The following is a 16,935-nucleotide window of genomic DNA, read 5'->3' as shown; positions in this document are numbered from 1 at the left end:
TATCTGATAGAGACTTTTAGCCGCTGAATCCTTACCTTAAAATAATCCCCAGGCGTCAGACTGGATCTGGATATTTTTGATGAGCAGTACTGCTGCGCGTCAGTAGGCATCGTCGTTCCGCTCTGTGTGGCATTGTCCTCCCTGAAAGGGATGTGTGTGGTATCTATATAGGTGCCACCCCAGCACATAGATGTCAGTTCTTATCTTTCTGCACCAGTGAGCGCATATTCAGATAGAGCTACCGCCAGTTGCTTTTTGACTGACCTTGTAGATTCCTTACCTTAGAGTTTCCCCCAGATGTAAGTCTGGATCCAGAGATTTTTAGCAGTGTCCCTGCGCATCGTTAGGTGTTGTCGGTTGGCACCACATCTGTCGTCAACATTGGGCGCACCGGAAATAATGTCGCGGACGTACATAGACGCCGCCCAGGCACGCTGATGTCAATTCTTTATTTTTCCACACCAGCCTAATTGCAGATCCGGAGAGAGCTTCCCCTTAGCCATTTTTTGGCTATCCTTTTTTCGACTTGTATTGATGTTTTTCTCTGAGTCTTAGACTCCTGGTGGCATTGAGTTGCCCTAACGTAGGACTGGATTCAAGCCCTGCAGATCATGTCAACGGGTGATTTCTGTGTTGGTTCCGCATCTCGTGCCTCTGGTGCTTGGAGCGTGACCATGACCTGAAGTCACTCCGATTGCCAGGCCATGAATCTGAAAGCTTTGTGGGAGCAGACCCCAAAGCTGTTGGAGGCCCGGCGCTCAGCTCTGTGCAGCTCTCATTCTCAATCGAGAGGAAGGTCCAGAGAATGGTTGCAGAGCCTGCACTCCTTGTCCCATTCAAAATCTTTGGGACATTCATATAAGCAAAAGAAGTCGTCGAAAATGCTTAGACGCTCTTAGACATCACCACATCCGGCGGCCGATGTGACGTGGTAGACAGAGCCACGTCTCACTAGGCCTCTGTTTCCAAGACAACACAGCGCCTCCCCACTTTTCCAGAAGCTGGAGCATCTCCTGCCCAATCGCAACAGTTTTATTAAGCAGTACACCTCATCTTTATGCAGCCCTGCTTCACTGCTTCACTGGTGTGCCTTCGGGCTTTGCGAAGTTGTTGGGAGCCCCTGCCTATGATGCCAGTAAATCGGTAGGGTCCCCGTGGATCCATTATCAGATCTGAACCGACTTGGGTCGTTCAACTCGACCTTCCCTGACATTGATTCCAGCAGTGGCGATTCTGATGCCAACCGAGCGACAAGTCGGCGTCAAACCCATCCCTGTCCCCGACTTGGACAGGGAGCTGGATCGGCTTATGTCCCTGTGTTCGTCCCTGGTAATGATTTTGTACTTAGAGGTGATGAAAAGGACTGGGAAGGGCAGGTGGACCCTTTAACAGGCCAGCTTGAATACCCCATGGACTAGTGGATGGACCTGGGTGAGGGCCGTTGGTTGTACAGGCTTGCTTTCTCCCCTTACTGTGGCTATGGAAGAGGGGACCATGGAGGTGAGAAGAGCAGCCGAGATCCAGGACCTCACGCTCCCTTTTGTGGCAGTCAGGTCTAACCTGACAGAGTTGTTTCAGCCTACTGCTTCTACCTCTTCAACTCTTGTGTCTTTTAATGAATGGGAGAGGATGTGGTCTAACAGCTAGGGCGGCAAACTGAAATCTGGGAAACAAGCTTTTAGTCTCAGCAACGACGCTCAACATCCTGTGATTCTGCCAAATCACTTAATCTCCCCATGCCTAACAAAAATTAATGTGTCCTTATGTAACGTAACTGGTGCTCATGTAGAGTGCTCTGATACCTGATACCTTTGGGTCAAGTTTGCGCTATTTAAAACTCAGAAAAAGAAAAGATGAAGCCCTCACCGATGTCCTTATGGGCACTTAGTCGAGGCCAAGCACAAGGGCCCCTGTGGACAGGACAATCATCCCCCACCATCGACCGAGCGTTCCTTATGCAACATTCTTCCCCTGAGAGCTTGGATGTTCAAGCCTCATCTTCCAAAGGTGCATTCCCTTCTTCTCCCCCAGATAGGGAGTCCAAGGAGCTGGGCCATCTTGGGAAGACAATGTTTTTCTTTCTCCAGCTTGGCATTGCGGTCGGAGACTACTGCTTGACTCTTGGGCGGACACTTCCATACCATCTGCAAAATTGCTGCGCAGGTGCTGCCTCAGTGCCTGGAATAGTCCTAGGCCGTTTTTTCGCATGCGGTAGTGGACGGGAGAGACGCAGCAAAATTCCCCATTCATTGTCGACCGAACACCACGGACTCACTGGGCAGTACGGTTGCCTCGTCAGTAGCATTACGACGCTGCAGCTTTTCAGGGGATGCCCAATCTACTCTGATGTACATGTCCTTTGATGGCACTCGCTTTGTTCGCAAGAAGGCAGAATCGGCGCTTGAGTGTTTCAAGGAATCTAGGGCTACGGCCAGATCCTTGGGCCTCACGGTTCCAACCCCTCCCCCCTCAGTCTGCCGTTCATTCCTTCCGTGGCTACGGAAGGAGCGTCAGCCACGTCCTGTCCAACAAAGCCACCAAGTCACTCAAGCTATCTAGCTTCTGCGTGCCCTTGGGACCCACCGTCCTCGTTGGTTAGGGACCCAGCATTAGGGCCAGTCCACCCTTTCCCCCTCTGTCACTGTCTCCAAACCCTCATAGTCTGGCGTTTCAGGCCTATCAATGGCTAGTCGGAGGCAGAATTCGCCATCACCTCCTACTTTGGCAGTCCATCACGTCGGACAGGCAGGTTCTGCAAATAATCTGAAGGAACTACTCCCTCCCCTTTAAGACTAACTCTCCCTCCATTCCACCCTCTTATGACCGTATGTCGGAAGATCATTTGGCACTTTTCTGCGAGGAAGTTATGGCTCTCTGCCCAAGGGCACTATAGAGAGGGTCCCTGTGCCAAAAGAAGAACATGGTTGTTATTCCTCTAATTTTTGGTGCCCCTAAGCTTGCATCCTATTCTAGACCTCTGGACCCTCAACTTCTACCTTTTGGAAGGAGAAGTTCAAAATGCTCACTTTAGCCCAGGCCCTTTCTGCCCTCGAACCAGGGGAATGGATGATCGGGTTGGACTTGCAGGACGCTTATTTACATATTCCCGCCCTGCCTGCCCACAGACGTTACTTATGGTTCTTTAGCACTATTAGTTCACTGTGTTCTCCTTTGGCCTTACCAGTGCCCCTCTGGTGTTCACAAAAGTGATGCTGGTGGTCGCAGTACAGTTTCGGGCCTATCTTGCCAAGCGGCTATGATTCTGATGTTTCAGCCTTTATCCTGGATTTGAGTTAGAATGACTTTGAGGCATGCATCCTGCTGGGGGATCATGCCATGTGGCATATGCCGGCTCTGTAGTGGGACCTGAAGTTCCAGTAGACACAGCATCAGGGGAATCTTTCCGACTACGTCCACATCTCGGAGGGAAAGCTGTGTGTCTGTGTCTGTGTTTATATGGATGTTATTCTTGTTTTTTTTCCCTTCTCGAATCATTTGCTCCCATCCTAGTTCGCTATGTACCAGTTGTTACCTTACTCTTTGTAGACCCCTTCATTTGTATCCGTTCTTGTGCTTTGAGTTCTATTTTGATATGTGCTGTTTGGTATCTTGATTGGACCCATGTACTGCAACTTTTACATTCCTCTCCTTCCAATTGTAAAGCGCTCTGATATCCCTCGGGATCATGTTCGCGCTATATAAAACTTTATAAATAAATGAATAGCAGCGCACCAACTGGGACAGAGGCAGATCCCTTTCGCTTGCCCCAACCAGATCTGCCTGTAGTGACGGATGTGTCACTCCTAGGATTGGATGGCCACCTGGGAGAGGCAGAGATCAGAGGCGTCTAGTCTCCACCGAGTCCAGTCGCCAAATCAACCTTTTGGAGCTCCGGGCTATGGCACTGTAGGCATTCCTTCCCTCTCTCATAGGGAAAGTAGTGCAGGTGTTCACAGACAACACCACAGCCATGTGGTACTGCAACAAACAGGGCGGGGTGGGGCCATGGACCCTTTATAAGGAGGCTCACCGCCTCTGGGCATGGCTGGAACATCAGGGTATATCCATGGTGGTTCACTACATGGTGGGTTCTCTGAACTCCAGAGGAGACAAACTCAGCCGTTGGTGTCTGATCTATCATGATTGGCATCTCTATCCAGAGGTTGCGCAAGGACTCTTTCAGTGGCGGGAAGAGCCTTGGTTAGAGTTGTTCGCCTCCGAAGAGAGCGTGGAATATCAGCAGTATTGCACATTGCAGTGTCCAAGGCATTTTCATCTAGAGTGGAGCTTCGGCCTCCTCTACACCTTTCCGCTTATAGCACTTCTGCCCAAAGTGCTCAAGAATATCAAGCACAATTGGGCTCAAGTCATTCTTGTGGCTCCGGATTAGGCACGGAGAGTCTGATATTCCGACCTTCTGATCATAGCCATCGATCCCCCAGTCAGACTGCCTCTTTGGGGGATCTTCTGTCACAGAAGCAGGGGACGGTTCTTCAACAGAACCTGTCCAATCTCCACCTCCTTGCGTGGAGATTGAGCTTTGGCAGTTGACAGCTTTCGACCTTCCACCCAAAGTCTGTGATGTCATCTTAGTGGCCAGGCAGCCCTCCACTAAAATGGTATATACCTGTAGATGGAACACATTTGTGGCATGGTGCATAGCAAAAGCAGTTGATCCTCTTTCTGCACCTCTTTCAGAGGTTCAATTGTACATACTTTCTTTGTCCAGCAGGGTTCTGCTTTGGGCACCCTTAACCCGTTCCGTGCTTGCGTCGGCCGTTGGGCGACAGGAGCACTACCTCCCAGGTGCTACGCACGACCAATGGCCGATGCAGCCCCACCCACTGTGTCAGACGCCGGCACCGCGGCTGAATGTCCGCCGCGGTAAACAGGTTAAGGGTTATCTTTCAGGCTAGCTCTGCCTTTCTGAGACTTCCAGATCAGCCTTCTTTGTTCAAATCTCCCTTTGTCAATAGGTTTCCTTTGTCTCCTTTCATATTGCCCCAATGGGATTGGTCATGATTATTCTTATGTGTGCTCCCTTCAAGCCTCTTCATAATTACCCTCTCAGGCTTCTGACCCTTAAGACAGCTTCCCTAATTGTCATCACCTCTGCCCGAAGTTAGCAGGCGCCAGGCTCTATCATCCAAACCTCCCTATCTGTCTGTCCATCCAGACAAAGTGGTATTTCAAACATAAGTTTTGTTCCTTCCTAAAGTGGTCACACCCTTTCTTGTGGGGCAATTCATTACACTGACAAATTTTTACCTGCCCCGCATCCCTCCAAGGATGAGGAGAGTATCCATCGCCTGGTCCCTAAATGTACGTTGTCTTTCTATCTTGAGCGTTCCAAAGACTTCCAGGAGGACTATTAACTCTTCATAGACTATGTGGGTGCCAAAAAAGGTTGGGCAGTGCAGAGAAGGACCATCTCTAAATGGGTTGTCCTCTGCATTCAATTGTGTTACACATTGGAAAAGAAGGAACCTCGTGTCAGGTTATGTGCTCACTCTACTAGAGCAACAGCGGTAGCCTCTATATCTGAAAGAAACAGGTTAGTATTAGATTCCTTACCTTAGAATATCCCCAGGCGTCAGACTGGATCCGGAAAATTTTGCATAGCAGTACCCCTGCGCGTGAGTAGGCGTCGTCTGCGGCTCCCCGTCCGTCGTCATTGGTGCTGGGATGACGTCGTCGGAGTACTTAGACGACACCCTCGCGCGCTGACGTCAGTTCTTCTTTTTTCCTCCTTTTTGGATCTGTTCCGAGCCATACGACTCCATCGGTGCTGGTAGGGTTGCCCGGGTTCAAGCCCTGTGCCGACTGCAGCCGACTGATGCCGGTTACCGAACCCCATCGCTGGTGCCTGTATTGCCTTGGGGCCGACCATGATGACAAGTCGTGCCCCGACTGTCGGGCCTTGATGTTGATGGCTAGGCGGGAGCTGTCCCATAAGCACCTTGAGTTCTGGCAGTCGGCCCGCGCTGTTCGAAGTCCCGGTCCGGAAGGAGGTCGAGGGACTGGTCGCGGGGCCGGAGTCATCACAGCTCGGCGAGTCAACACCACTCGTCGGACTCCAAGTCCTTAGGTAAGAGGCGCAAGAAGTTGAAGAGGCGTCATCGCTCTTCTGACTCCCCCCGAGGCTCGCGCGACGCGGCCGGGGGTTCGGGTGACACCGCCCACGCGGCTCAGCCGGAGCCGCAGGTGTCGCGGCCTGCTCCATACCTGTTGGTCCCTGGGCAGAACGCGACGCCGGAGGAGATCGAAGCCTTCCTCATGGCCATGAGGTCGCTCTCTCCTCAGTCGGGTTCTGCGGCGCCTTCAGGCCAAGCTGCCCCGACTGGGAGTCCAAGCGGGCCCGGTGCTTCGGCCCCGGCGCTGTCGGGTGCTTTGGCCCTGGCGCCGTCAGCGACTTCGATCCCTGCGCCGCAAGGCCCTGCTGGATGGATCCGGTTCCAGATCCGGGTCGCCGCTGATCGACCATACGACCCCGCCGGCGTCGGCCCCTAGGGTGTCATCCCTGGAGTCGTCCCCACATGACGCCGTCCCTGGTCCACCCCTCGGTCCGGATCCGGCGTCGGAGCGGCGTCGCTCGACGCCGCATTCGGCATCGGCCAAAGAGGAATTTTTCAAGGATCTGGGTCCATCCTTTACCCCTGACTTTCAGGACATGGACGATGAGGGAGACTGGGGGGGGGGGGTCTGACGACCCTCTGGCACGTGAGTGCCAGTCATATCAGGACTGGACAGTGGAACTAGTCAAAGCCAGTGGCCTGGATACCTCCCCAGACACTGGTTTTGTCTCCCCTCCTACCGTAGCTACGGAGGAGAGGTCTGCTTATAGCGTGGTGCTGACGAGGGCAGCCAAGGCCTTGGCTCTTGAGCTCCCCGTCGCAAAGGTGAGGTCTAACATCCTCACAGAGGTCCTTAAACCGCAGGTAAGCTCCCCAGAGCCTCTACTGCTGTTTAATGAGGCTCTCACAGACGTCCTGTTGGGCACCTGGTCCAGGCCCGCTACAGGTCCCCCTGTAGATAGGAATGTCGCTAGGTGCCACTGCCCTGCTCCGGGCGACCCTAGTTTTTTTGTCCACCCACCCCACCTCCGGGAGCCTGGTTATCCAGGCCTCTACTTCCCAGTCTGCATTCCCAACTGCACCACCGGATCGGGAATCCAAGAGGTATGAACAATTCGGCAAGAAGATGTTCTCCTCCCTTAGTTTGGGATTGCGGTCAGTCAACACCGCGTGCCTCTTGGGCCGTTACACCCACTCTCTGTGGGATACGGTCGCGGAAGTGCTGCCTGAGTGCCCGGAGGGAGCCCGGATGAAGCTCGCTCAATCCCTCGCGGTGGGAAGAGACGCAGCGGGGTATTCAATACAATGTGGACTGGACCCCACGGACTCGCTGGGAAGAGCGATTTCCACGTCTGTGGCGGTTCTCCGCCACGCCTGGCTGAGGTCTGCCAACTTCTCGGCCAATTTCCAGAACACCCTTATGGACATGCCATTCGATGGCAGCCACCTCTTCGGTGGCAAGGCGGATAGTGCGCTGGAATGCTTTAAGGACTCCAGGGCTACGGCCAAGTCCTTGGGCCTGTCGGCCCCGCACCAGCAAACTTCTGCCCTGCACTCCTTTCGTGGCCACGGAAGGGGTTCCCCCACACGTCCTGCCAGCCACGGGCTGCAGTCTAACATCCAGCGCGGCGGCTGGCGTGGTTACCGTCGCAGTGGTAACAGGGGACAACTGCGCGGCCAGTCCACATCTACCCCCGCAGCATCCGCCTCAAAGCCTTCCTAGTCCGAGCTTTCAGGCCCATTTGATGCCAGTGGGGGGCAGGGTTCGCCATCACCTCCTCCAATGGCACTCCATCACGTTGGACAGGTGGGTGCTGCAAATCGTCCGAAGGGGCTACTCCCTCCCCTTCGAGGCGACCCCTCCAGCCATGTCACCGCAGTACCACCGCGTGTCAGGGGATCACTTGCAACTTCTGCAAGAGAAAGTTACGGCCGTCTCATTCAAGGGGGCCATCGAGCGCGTTCCTGGGCCACAAGTAGGACGTGGTTGCTATTCCCACTACTTTCTGGTTCCCAAGAAGGGCAAAGGGGGCCTATGCCTTATCTTGGACCTGCGGAAGGTCAATGGCTTCCTCCGGAAGGAGAAGTTCAAGATGCTGACTTTGGCTCAGGTCTTAGCAGCCCTTGACCCGGGAGACTGGATGGTAGCGTTGGACTTACAGGGCGCCTATTTTCACATTCCCGTCCTGCCGGCCCACCGGCGCTACCTGCGATTCACGGTAGGCCACGAGCACTTTCAGTTTACCGGGCTCCCCTTCGGCCTTACCAACGCTCCACGGGTGTTCACGAAAGAGATGGTTGTGGTCGCAGCTCATCTGCGCAGGTTAGGGGTTCCAGTATTCCCCTACCTCGACGACTGGTTGTTGAAGGCGGGCTTGCCCCAGACAGTTGTCAGCCACCGCCAGACTACGGCCCACCTCCTGCACCTGCTGGGGTTCTCCATCAAAGTGCCGAAGTCACACCTGTGTCCCTCTCAGAAACTCCTTTTCATCAGAGTGGTTCTAAACTCGGCGCAGTTTTGGGTTTATCCTCCCGAACAGCGGGGTTCAGGATATTCAGGCTCTGATTCCGATCTGTCAACCGCTATCCGAGTCTCTGTCAGGTTGACTCTCCGGCTTCTAGGGCTAATGGCCTCCTGCATCCTTCTGGTGCATCACACCAGGTGGCGGATGCGGGCTCTGCAGTAGGACCTGAAGTTACAGTGGGCCCAGCATCAGGGCAACTTGTCCGACCCTGTCTTGATTTCGGAGGGCACTGCAAGACAGTTGCAGTGGTGGCTCGCGGACCGCGATTGAGTCAGCGGCAGATCCCTCTCTCTACCCTAACCGGAGCACGTAGTTGTGACGGACGCGTCCCTCCAGGGTTGGGGGGGCCACATGGGAGAGGCCGAGATCAGAGGCCTCTGGTCTCCGGCGGAGTCCCGGCTCCACATCAACCTTCTGAAGCTGCGGGCGATCCGGCTTGCACTGAAGGCATTCCTCCCCTCTATCTAGGGGAGTGTAGTGCAGGTGTTCACTGACAACACCACCGCTATGTGGTATGCCAACAAACAGGGTGGGGTGGGGTCGTGGACCCTATGCCAGGAGGCTCTGCGCCTCTGTTAGTTGCTGGAACATCGGGCGTGACTCTGGTGGTTCAACACCTGGCAGATTCCCTAAATGCCAGGGCGGACGAACTTAGCCGTCGGTGCATGATGGATCACGAATGGCGTCTGAACTCGGACGTGGCGCAATGTCTCTTTCAGCAGTGGGGAGGGCCTTGGTTAGATCTGTTCGCCACCGAAGAGAACGCGCAATGTCATCAGTTCTGCACGTTGGAGTTTCCAAGGCGACACTCGCTCGGAGGCGCTTTTCGTCGCAAGAGGAGTTGCGGTCTGTTGTACCGCTTTCCGCCTATACCACTTCTTCCCAGAGTGCTGAAGAAGATCAGACGCAACGGGCCCAAGTCATCCTTGTGGCTCCGGACTGGGCACGAAGATACTGGTATCCCGAGCTACTCAGCATGTCAGTCGATCCCCTGATTCGTCTGCCTCTTCAGGAGGACCTTCTGTCGCAGCAGCAGGGGACGGTCGCAGCAGCAGGGGACGGTCTTCCACCCGAACCTGTCCAGTCTCCACCTCCATGCGTGGAGATTGAGCGGCGACAGTTGAGGCCATTTGACTTGCCTCCTGAAGTCTGTGATGTTATTCTGGCAGCCAGGTGTCCCTCCACTAAATCGGTATACACCTGCAGGTGGAACAAATTTGTGGCATGATACACAGCAAAGGCTGTGGATCCACTCTCTGCCCCTCTTTCTGAGGTTCTGCTCTTTCTTCTTTCTCTTGCCCAGCAGGGCTCTGCTCTGGGCACTATCGAGGGCCACCTCTCTGCCATTTCCGCCTTCTTAAGGCTCCCTGATCAGCCCTCTTTGTTCAAGTCCCCAGTTGTAAATAGGTTTGTGAAGGGCATCACTCATATGTTCCCCCCTGTTCCTTTCTTGATGCCTCAGTGGGACTTGAACCTTGTTTTGACTTATCTGATGTGCGTTCCCTTTGAACCACTTCATAACTGTCCTCTACGTCTTCTTACCCTTAAGACAGCATTCCTGGTTGCCATCACCTCTGCCAGGAGAGGGAGTGAGCTCCAAGCCCTTTCTTCTCATCCTCTTTTCCTGTGTTGCGGACGCGACCCTCTTTCCTGCCCAGGGTAGTCACAGCCTTCCACATCGGTCAGTCCATCACCTTACCCACCTTCTTTCCGCCTCCGCATCCCTCGAAAGAGGAAGAGAGGCTCCACCGTCTGGACCCAAAACGTGCGCTCTCATACTATCTGGAACGCACACGCCAGTTCCGGGTGGATGACCAACTCTTTGTTGGTTATGTGGGTGCTAAGAAGGGACGGGTGGTGCACAAACGAACCATTTCCCGATGGGTGGTCTTGTGGATCAAGGCTTGTTATTCACTGGCTAAAAAGGAGCCTCCTGTGGGGCTACGTGCCCATTGCACTCAGGCCACGGCGGCTACTACTGCCCTGGGTTGGGGAGTCCCCTTGCAGGACATCTGTCAGGCAGCTACGTGGGCCTCGCTGCACACGTTCGCAAGACACTACTGTATGGACAGCCAAGTCCGGAGGGATGGCTTTTTCGTCCGTTCCGTTCTCCAGGACTTTCTGGTGTGATCATTGGTTCGCAGGCCCACCACCGGGGTTGGTATTGCCGGGGTATCTATTCTAAGGTAAAGAATCTAATACTAACCTGTTTCTTTCAGATGCACAAGTTACTTACCTTCGGTAACGATATATCTGTAAGAAACAGTAGTTAGTATTAGATTCCTTACCGCCCCACCTATCCTCCCCGTTCTGCGAACCGATATCTAGGATTAAGGTCATCCCCTTTCAGGGCCCTAGTTTCATGGCACCAGTGTTGGTTTTTATCATGGTTCTGCGTTTCTGGCGCGGAAAAGCTATGTATAAGAACTGAGGTCAGCGCGCGAGGGCGGCGTCTAAGTACTCTGACGATGTCATCCCGGCAACAACAACGCCGACGACGGACGCCGAGCCGCAGACGACGCCTACCGACGTTGCGGGGTACTGCTACGCAAAATTTTCCGGATCCAGTCTGACGCCTGGGGATATTCTAAGGTAAGGAATCTAATACTAACTACTGTTTCTTACAGATATATTGTTACCGAAGGTAAGTAACTTGTGCCTCGTCACTATTACCCTTTGCCTGGCAACCTTGTCTTCCCCCTGCTCTGGGCAACCCGGTCTTCCTAACAAAACATCCCTCTCTAAATAGTCTGATGGTTCAAGCACCCACCAAAAGGGTTAATTTTGACGCTTTTCCCACCACTCTTCCCAATCGGAAGTCCAAACAAATAGAGACTTTTGCAAAATTTTATTTTTCTCCACAATACTTTCTCTAAGATTGGTCAATACCAGTTGTCTCCTTGGACGTTATTCTGTGCCATTGGGAATCTCTCATGCAGGCTATTCAGGATGGCCATGATGCAGAGAAATTTGTGATATGCTCAGGACTGGACATGACGGATTGACTAGGATGTGCCATGGGCACCAGTATGACTCTCTGCCTCCTGGCCAGGGTCCCGCTCTCCACCCAAGTAGCTCCGACATAGCCTTGCCTGCCGCTGCCCCAGACACCTCTCTCCTGGTAGATGTTTGATGCCTTCATCCACCCGCAGGCTCCTGCCTGAGCTTCATCCCTGGTGGTCCAGTGGGAGAGCCTTGCTCTTCTGCTGCTCCACTTCTGTCTGTCTGCCTCTGTTGTGCCCGTTTTCTGTTGTGGTGTTAATTCTGTCTTTACTGCTTTTTTCTCTGTTTACTGCTTTTTTCACTGTCATTTTTGTGCCTGTTTTTGTCTGCCCTACGTTTTTGTCTGCCATACATTGTTGTTTTTCCCGCTGCTGACCCGCGACCCCACCCCCCTTCCGTTCTTGTACCCTCTCCCAGCTGTAACTCCCTCCCCCTGCACAATTTAATGCTGGCCGCTGCGTGGCTGCACCGCTGACGCGCCAAAGGCAAGCCCGTCGTCGCCCGTCCGTGACCAGACTGCAACCCGCACCAGGAACGCTGCATCTCCCACCATCCATCGCCACGACGCAGCCACCCTCCTCGCACTAGACCCCGGAAGGAGCAACAACTGCCAGCAGGCCACCCCGAGCACCACCCATGGACAGTTCTCCTGCCGTCACGTCCGCCATCCCTTCTCGATCGCACGCACCCCCACTGCCACCCCGCCACACTGAACGCCAACACCACAGTAGCCTTTGAAATACATCCTCCTCAACAAAAGCTCCCTGCACAGACATGCCATAGAGATCTGGGACCTCCTCGACAACCTTTCACCAGACATCACCTTCTTCACAGAATTTTGGACAAGCGCTGCCTCTGCCTGACATCGCCCCCTCCATCCCTGACAGATACAAGATCCAGAGGAAGGACCGCCCAACCGCCCAAAAGCTCCCTCCGACTCTCCACACCCACCACCAGTGACTCCTCCCCCACCACCGAACACCTGCACTTCCAGATCCAGACCAGCCTTAGAACCACTCTTCGCGGCACCCTCACCTATAGACACCACCCCAGACCTCGCACTCCGTTCACCATCGCCGACCACATGGGCCCAACGCCATCGCCTCCATGGACTACATACTCATCGGAGACCTGAGCTTCACCTGGACAACCCCAGCGACCCCCAACTCCGCCATCCTCCTGGACAACCTCACCAACATCGGACTGAAAGAGCTCGTCACCACACCGGCCCACAAGGCAGGACACACCCTGCACCCCATCTTCGCAGGAGGTACCAACATCCTCTTCAGCCACACCACACAACCCCCATGAACCAACCACCACTGCGTACATTTCCGCATCGAAAAACCCACACCATCCAAACATGCACTGCGCCCTCCACGAAGGAACTGGAGTTAAGTCACAGAGGAGCAGCTCAACTCCAACCTTAACCAAGACATCCCCACCACCTTGATTGACGCCAACCTCGCAGCCAAGGAACTCCACAAATAGATCTCCAACTGCGCAGACGAGCTTGCACCCCTACGTAACCATGGTCAACGCCGTGGCCTCCAGCTGCTTCAACGCCTTCCACATCCTCTGAAAGACCTTCAAATGGATCCTCCCCGAATCAAGGAAGACCGTCACCCGTGCACTCATAACCAGCAGACTGGACTATGGAAACGCCTACACACCGGGATCAACAAGTCCCTGCTCAGCAAACTCCAGACCATACAGAACACTGCAGCCAGACTCGTCCTCAGCATCCCTCGACATGAGCACATCACCCAACACCTTCAGAACATGCACTGGCTCCCCATAGTAAAGAGAATCACCTTCAGGATACTCACCCATGCCTACAAATGCTTCCACAACACCAGACCCAAATACCTCAACGAAAGAATCTCCTTCCACGCACCCAAGCGAAACCTCCAATCCACTGCCCTCACCATAATCCTGCGGATCCGCAGAGCCAGAACAGGGGGAAGAGCTTTCTCCTACATCGTGGCCATGACCTGGAACGACCACCTGAACGACATCAGATGCGCCCCCTCCCTGAACATCTACAGGAAGACCCTCAAGACCCGGCTCTTTGACTGAACGGTGCTGTTTGAGGGCGCCTTGAGACCCTCATGGGTGAGTAGTGTGCTTACAATTCCCCTGATTGATTAATTCATTGATTGATTGCCCCATGCCACAATGAGGTCCTCACATTTGTCCAGGAACGTCCAGGAACCTTTGATGAAAATGCCTTTTGACAGACCTAGCATTTTTGGGGATAAAGCAGACTCAGTCTACAAATGCTTTAAAGATAGCAGAGCTGGTGCATGATCTTTGGGTCTGTCTGGTCCCACAAGTCAGTTCCATCAGATGGTTTGGCTTCTTCATGGCTACAGTAGAGGTTTCTTAGTCTGTCAACGTCCAACCCCTCCTCCAGCACACAAGCCATTTCACCCCTTTGTGGCAGAGGCCACGGTTCCCAGAGACCACAGACCAGCAGGAACAACAGGCAGCTCAGTCTCCTGCCCCTCCAGCAACCGCAACTGCAAAACAACTTTAGTGTGTCTTGCATGTAGTGTCTTGCGAGTTAACAATGAAGATACCCTTTTGAATCCTGATGAACTCCGTAGAGCTATGGTATAATGAACAGTGTATTGCAGTGAAGGCTGCTTTACAATGTTGAGTTCACAGTTACACGCAGACCAATAAAGACGTGCTACCAAGCTCCATGTGTGGCATAGTCATTGGCGGGCACCGGCTACATTGCCGACACACAGCACAATGTCTGAGGCAGGATCCGATATGTCCTCCGGGAATGGCAGGCCATCATGACGGACAAATAGGTCCTGCAAATAGTCTGTCTGGGCTATGCCCTTCCCTTTGTGTCTACCCTGCTGCAACTTCAACTTGTTGAGGGCTGCTGACGGAGGACCATCTTGTTTGTCTTTCTGCAGAAAGTGCAGACCCGTTGGGCCAAAAAGGTCTTTAAAAGAGTTCTATTCTTGGAAATAGGAACTTGATGTGATTCCTTCTACTTCCTTGTACGAAGAAGGACGGAGGCCTTTGTCCCATTTTAGATGTTAGGCCTCTCAATGCATACCTGCAGAAAGATAAATTCAAGATGATCATGTTAGACCAGATCCTGCCTGCCCTGAAGATTGGATGGTGGCGTTGGACCTGGAAGATGCCTATGTTCACATGCCTGAAGGTGCTAGCTGTGGTTCACGGTGGGACAGGAACATTTTCAGTTTGCAGCACTCTTCTTTGGACTCACCACTGCTCCTCGGATGTTCTCAAAAGTAATGGCTGTGGATCCGGCACATTTACAAAGGTGTGGAGTACCAGTCTTCCACTATCTCAGCGACTGACTGCTTAAGGGTGTTGCGCCCCAAGTAGTCACCTCCCAACTTTAGGAGATGACGAACCTTCTAACATCTTTGGTGTTGATCAATGAGCCAGAGTCATATCTAGCTCCTTCTGAGATGTTTCCCTTCGTTGGAGCCATTCTTGTTACGGTATGTTTTTTAAACTTTCACCCAGAACGTAGAGGGCATTCAGGCTATAACCCAGATGTTTCTGCCACCGTGAATGGGTCAGTAGCAAATACCTCTCCTTACCCAATACAGAGATGACAGTGGTCACAGTTAAAATGCAACCAGGCTGGGCAGGCCCTCTGGCAGAGGTGGAGATCAGAGGACTCTGTTCTCTAGCAGAGACTCAACTCCACATCAACGTTTTGAAGTTGAGGGCGATTTGCTTAGTGTTGAAGACTTTCCTGCCCACCATCATATGAAAGCTGGTGCACCAAGCATGGCGATGAACTTTGGATCTCCATGCTTGGAGATTGAGTGGATGTTGTTGACCTACTTTGACCTGCAACCTGATGTAAATATATGCTAGACTAAATCAGTGTATGCCAGCCAACACATTTGTAAATTGGTGTGGTGCCACCACATTGACCCCTTACACGCAATGCTTTTCTGAATCTTTGTTGTTTGTTCTACCCCAGCCTGGCAGGGACATACCTTGAGCACTGTTAAGGGCTACTCCCTGCCAAGTCAGTTTTAATTATATAAGTTACCAGTTCTGATGAGTGTTTTTTAAAGGCTTGCAGCATTTGTTTCCACCAAAATCCTATGTGATGTCCTAGTAGGACTAGAACTTAATCTTCATATTCTGTATGTGCTTCCCGTTTGAAACTTTGGGCACGTGTCCCTTGAGTCTTCTGGCCTTAATCACAATATTACTCATCACTGTAACATAGGCTAAACATGTAAATTAACTTCAGGCTTTCAATGTAATTCCAGCTTATTTCACCTTCCCTGATAAGTTGGTTTTGAGGACCCAAGCTTCCTTTCTACCCAAAGTGGTTACACCTTTCTATGTCAGTCAGGCCATAACTGTACTGGAATTCTCTACTTGAAGAGAGACTCCATTGTGTGGATCATAAAAGAGCATTGAGTTTCTAGTCCGATTGTGCCAAAGAACAGAATGGAGGATTAGCTTCAGCAACGTTCCCCAGAGCAAAAAAGGGTACAACACTCAAAAACTGACCATCTGTATGTCGATTTTTGTCTGCATAATGAGCTGCTACGCACTGGCAAAAAAATATCCCCCTGAAGTCTCACAGGCCCATTTTACAAGAACCAAAACTGTTTCAACTGCTTTAGCATGCCGTGTGCCTTTCCTGAAACATCTGTCAGGCTGTCATTTGGGCTTCAAATCAATACACCAGTTCATGAAACACTACTTCCTCAACAGTTATGTCAGTCGACAGGGGCATTTGCCCACCCATAAATGCTGGACTTTTTATTATGAGCCAGTCCACAGACCAACTACCTAAATGGATACGGCTTTGTTATCTATTCACAAGGTGAAGAATCTTAAGTAAGAAGTATCCATCAGTAGAACAAGTCACTTGCCGTTGGTATCGATCTTTCTGGTGGAAACTCTAACAAATTCCTCACCATCCTTCCCACCTCTTTGCTCTATGAACTGGACTATTTTTACATCTAAAAAGATCCCAGTCTAGAGATCTACACAGTGGTCATACCAATTTACCGAAGGGCTCTGCATCTGAGTGAACAGACAGCCTAAAAAGCAACTAAGGTCAGCGCGCCAGAGTGCCCATATTGGTCTACTTGCACATAGGAGAACTGCTCTGAAAGATTTTGGATCCAGTCTGTGCCTGGGGATTGATTATTCACAAGGTGAATAATCTGCACTTAGAGTATCCAACCAGAAAGATAGTTACCGAAAGTAAGTAACTTGTTCTTTCCTACTACCTCCCTTTTAGGACTTTAGCCTTACTTAGTCCCTGCATGTAGCAGTTTGGTTCGAGGCATGTGGGCTGC

At 52.4% G+C, this 16,935-nt stretch overlaps 1 protein-coding gene across 3 annotated transcripts in view; it reads left to right on the top strand.

Moving 5' to 3' along the window:
- NEDD4 (NEDD4 E3 ubiquitin protein ligase) overlaps positions 1-16,935 on the top strand; it is a 1,992,497-nt gene that overhangs the window by 1,901,438 nt on the left and 74,124 nt on the right. The gene's annotated exons all lie outside the window — the stretch shown is intronic.

The sequence above is a fragment of the Lissotriton vulgaris genome, chromosome 2_1 (assembly GCF_964263255.1).
Source record: "Lissotriton vulgaris chromosome 2_1, aLisVul1.2, whole genome shotgun sequence".
Lineage (NCBI taxonomy): Eukaryota > Metazoa > Chordata > Amphibia > Caudata > Salamandridae > Lissotriton > Lissotriton vulgaris.
This window is presented reverse-complemented; position numbering and strand designations above follow the sequence as displayed.